The sequence below is a fragment of the Macrobrachium nipponense genome, chromosome 5 (genome assembly GCF_015104395.2).
Source record: "Macrobrachium nipponense isolate FS-2020 chromosome 5, ASM1510439v2, whole genome shotgun sequence".
NCBI classification, from domain to species: domain Eukaryota; kingdom Metazoa; phylum Arthropoda; class Malacostraca; order Decapoda; family Palaemonidae; genus Macrobrachium; species Macrobrachium nipponense.
In genome coordinates, this window is record NC_061107.1 from 90,339,073 (window position 1) to 90,344,072 (window position 5,000).

At 37.1% G+C, this 5,000-nt stretch overlaps 1 protein-coding gene across 12 annotated transcripts in view; it reads left to right on the forward strand.

Moving 5' to 3' along the window:
• Positions 1–5,000, forward strand: part of LOC135215498 (histone deacetylase 4-like) — a 434,451-nt gene that overhangs the window by 20,413 nt on the left and 409,038 nt on the right. The window lies entirely within an intron of this gene.

The following is a 5,000-nucleotide window of genomic DNA, read 5'->3' on the forward strand; positions in this document are numbered from 1 at the left end:
AGTTTTTTCGCAAAATAACTATACGCAGTGAATGTTTTTCTTCTGTATTTAAAGGTTATATGGTTTCCAAATCAACATCCACACTAGGAGGAGTGAAGGCTGAGGGTCTTAAACTTTTATCCTCCACTTCATTTTCAGCGATTGATTAAGCGATGCTGATGTGTGTTAATGAGATTTTTGAAGTGCAGTTACAGGTAGATTGATCCATCATCTGGTGTAGTGGGTCTGTATTACAACTGGCGAATTTAATTAGCGCCAAGTGGCTGGTGCTAAGAAACCCGAGTGGCGTTTTGAGCTGGAATACGGGTTTAGACCCTCCATCTCATAATGAACTTTGGATGACTTACGTAATCTCGTTGCCGGTTTTGTTCCCGCTTTTGGATAGTGCTTATTATTATTATTATTATTATTATTTTTTTATATAAAATTTAATCCGTTATTTGTATTTTACCTTACGTCGGTAATAATAATGTGATCGCTAATACAAAGTGACTATCGTTATTTCAGTGTCTATAACTTTTATAGTTCTGTTAAGAAAAGCTACACCACTGTTGAATATATAGGTCTACTGCTTACTGTAATATTGCTGCTGAATCTGTTGTTGTTGATTTTAGGCAGTTGCTTTTCTTTTGTTGTTTTTCTTTTTAACCACTCATTAACTCGTTAGAAGTTAGAAACTAACCTTTTCAAAGAATTGGAAGTTTGTCCTCATATTTGAATAGCTAAATCCAAATCAGTCTGTACTAGTCTGTTATCAGATCATTTGTGTAGGTGACTATAAGCACAGAATACAGTGAAGAGTTACTTGGTATTTATACTGTCTAGGTTGGGTTAATAGAATGATAAATGTAGTAGTCCATTAGAGGTGGTTATTTGTATCCCTTAAAATATTAGTGTTTGGCTCTTGTATGATAGCGAACCTTTCTTCATTCTGTAAAGACTAATTTAGGAACAGAAGTGATGCTGTTAGCCTTGTGTTCCACTCTATCCTGGCCATAGGCTAATCGACGTGGTACATTACACACTGCTATATATATATATATATATATATATATATATATATATATATATATATATATATATGTGTGTGTGTGTGTGTGTGTGTGTGTGTGTGTGTGTGTGTGTTTAAGAAAAAGAGATGCATTTTAATTAGCATTTTATTGACTTCTAACAGAAAAGAGCCATGCAGGGTTATTTTCATAAGAAGTGTATTAATTTTTATTATTACCGAGTTAAAGCTATTTTGTTCGTTGTCTGTACAATATAACTTTTCCTTTGCTTATGTAGCTATTTTGAGAATGTGAAGAAAATGGGGAAAAAAGGATAGAGCGCGCATTTATATCAACCAGTGGATTTTGATTTTCCCCCGATTTTAATTTTGGAATCTGTTATTTCATTCATCTCGTTTTAAAATGTTTACGCGCTCTTTTCCTTACTTGCAGATTTTCTTCTTTTTTGTATCGCTCTATTCATTCATGCATATCATGAATTGCATCCATTTTTCACTGATTAAATATGCTTAAACTGAAATGGAAATGAAAAGTCATTCATTCCATCATACATAAAAGATTATATATATATATATATATATATATATATATATATATATATATATATATATATATATATAAGTATGCTGATAGTTGATTTCAAACGATTAATGTGGGCATCTTCCTTGGATAGAGTCAAAGACAGTTAATATAAATCCATAAATCCCAATCATTTTGTCTCGAAGTAGGCGACCAGACCACCGTCATTTCGATTGTCGTAAGCATTGACAACATCCAAACCCCGCAAGATTGAGGTGATTGTATAATTGCTAATAGATTCATTTGGTTAATCAGAATATCTATTGCTGGAAGAATTTTCATTCATATTTTTAGCAGGCTACTGGTAATAATAGCGTAGTATTGAATGAATATCTGATAGTTTCAGCCCCATAGAACGTCACTTACTGTTTAGTATGGGATTCAAATCGCTCTGTTTTGTGACAGGTGAATTTAGCTGTAGAAATCTTGCTTGAATATCAGTATGATAAGCAGTCGCTGATGTATATATATGTGTGTATGTATATCTATATATATACACATATGTATATGTATATCTATCTATCTATCTATATATGTATATATATATATATATATATATATATATATATATATATAAATATCTATATATATGTGTACATATATACTATATATAGACACTATATACGTAGATATATATATAATATATAAATAAATATATATATATATATATATATATGAGAGGAGAGGAGTTATAGAGAGAGAGAGAGAGAGAGGAAGAGAAGAGAGAGAGAGAGAGAGACGGATTTTAAATATGTCTTCTTTTGCTATAAGTTAATGTAAACGAAATCCCCTTAATAAAAAACTTAAATCCTGAGTTAGGGTAGCTGCAGTTTGCAAGTTCGATCATCATAGAGCCCTTGCTATTACCCACCCTTAGGGATCATCGGTGGTTTGAGTAACGCCATGTTCATTAATCTGTCCCTTGTTTTCAAAAACCTTTGATATATGTGCATAAATGTTCGCGTACTTCCGGTATGAACTGTTTACTTCCGTTATAAAACTGTCTGAAGAATGGCATAGATATTCCCCATAGCATTGGTGTGCACATTTATTTCTTTTGGAATATCCTTATTGTTCATACTGGACCTTATGTATTGGCGATATCCGGCGTATAGAATAATTTGTTGTTGATTCATTCTTCTATCTTATGTGTAATGCTCTACTTATGTATTCTTATTCATCTTCATTTCCTTCCCAGTTTGATTTTTGCGATTGTTTTGAATGGGTGCTCTTATTCATAACCAGAATTATATAGAGGCATTGCAACTTTATTGCATGCAATGAATTCTCGGCATTTTTCTTTAGCAATTCTTGGATATAGCGAAGTGTTTTTCTGTTCATTCTCAGCTTCTCCTATAAATAGCTAATCTTGGTGTCAGAGTAAAATATGCACGAGCCCCACATGGCTGGTCTGAGTCAGAGAGAGAGAGAGAGAGAGAGAGAGAGAGAGAGAGAGAGAGAGAGAGAGAGAGAGAGAGAGAGAGAGAGAGACCCATCTTTTCTTTTGGAATCTTACGAGAAACGTTAATTTGAGAGTTAATTAATTGCTTTTGCGTGAATCTTTTAGGCATGTTGCCCATTTTCCTCTCCTGAAGTTTGTAAATAATCTATCTTTAGAAGCGCATTCACAGGAACATGCACACATCCTTATAAACTCAAGTGCGCACACACGCGTATGTATGTATGTGTTGTATATACGTATATATATTTTTATATAAAATACACATATATATACAGATACATAACATACATACATATATATATAATATATATATATATATATATATATAGATATATATATATAATATATATATATATATATATCAGGCTATATATAAATTTTATCACATCACCGCGATTCATATACAAGGTTCTTCTTTCTCACCTTACCCTTACACTCCGCAGGGGAGTAGTGCCGTCTGTGCTCCTCATGCGGTGCACTGTGGGCGTTACATAAGGTTCTTTGCAGCGTGCCTTCGATCCCTAGCTGCAACCGCTTTCGTTTCTTCTACTGCACCTCCTTTCATCTTCTATTTCTTCCATCTTACTCTCCGCCCTCCTAACAATTGATTCATAGTGCAACTGCGAGGTTTTCCTACTGTTGCACCTTTCAAAGCTTTTACTGTCAATTTCCGTTTCAGCGCTGAATGATCTCGTATGTCCTAGTGCTTGGCCTTTGGCGAAATTCTATATTCAATCCAATCCAATTCAGTTATCCCTACATTAAGGGGTCAGTTGCCTGATGCGCCTACTCCATTGCCTTCTATCAAAGGCATCATCCTCCACCAAATCTCTTTTCTCCATATCATATTCCTTACAACATCAGGCATGGTTTATTGTTTGGCGTAGGGGCTTTTACAACCGCATGCCTTTGGTGTCATCAACCACAGTTATTAGCGGTGGGCCTCGTCTTTGACTCAAAAGTCCACCTGAAAGGCAGCAATCTCCTCAGTTATTGGCGGTGGGCCTAGTCTTTGAATAAAAAGTCCACCTGCAAGGCAGCAGTTTCCTCAGATATTGGCGGTGGGGCTCGCCTTTGACTCAAAAGTCCATCTGCAAGGCAGCAGTTTCCCCAGATATTGATGGTGGGCCTCTCCTTTGAATCAAAAGTCCACCTGCAAGGCAGCAGTTTCCTAAGATATTGGTGGTGGGCCTCTCCTTTGAATCAAAAGTCCACCTGCAAGGCAGCAGTTTCCTCAGATATTGGAGGTGGCCTCTCCTTTGAATCAAAAGTCCACCTGCAAGGCAGCAGTTTCCTCAGATATTGGTGGTGGGCCTCTCCTTTGACTCAAAAGTCCACCTGCAAGGCAGCAGTTTCCTCAGATATTGGTGGTGGGCCTCTCCTTTGACTCAAAAGTCCACCTGCAAGGCAGCAGTTTCCTCAGATATTGGAGGTGGCCTCTCCTTTGAATCAAAAGTCCACCTGCAAGGCAGCAGTTTCCTCAGATATTGGTGGTGGGCCTCTCCTTTGAATCAAAAGTCCACCTGCAAGGCAGCAGTTTCCTCAGATATTGGTGGTGGGCCTCTCCTTTGAATCAAAAGTCCACCTGCAAGGCAGCAGTTTCCTCAGATATTGGTGGTGGGCCTCTCCTTTGAATCAAAAGTCCACCTGCAAGGCAGCAGTTTCCTCAGATATTGGTGGTGGGCCTCTCCTTTGACTCAAAAGTCCACCTGCAAGGCAGCAGTTTCTTCAGTTATTGGAGGTGGGCCTAGTCTGAATAAAAAGTCCACCTGCAAGGCAGCAGTTTCTTCAGTTATTGGAGGTGGGCCTAGTCTGAATAAAAAGTCCACCTGCAAGGCAGCAGTTTCTTCAGTTATTGGAGGTGGGCCTAGTCTTTGAATAAAAAGTCCACCTGCAAGGCAGCAGTTTCTTCAGTTATTGGAGGTGGGCCTAGTCTGAATAAAAAGTCC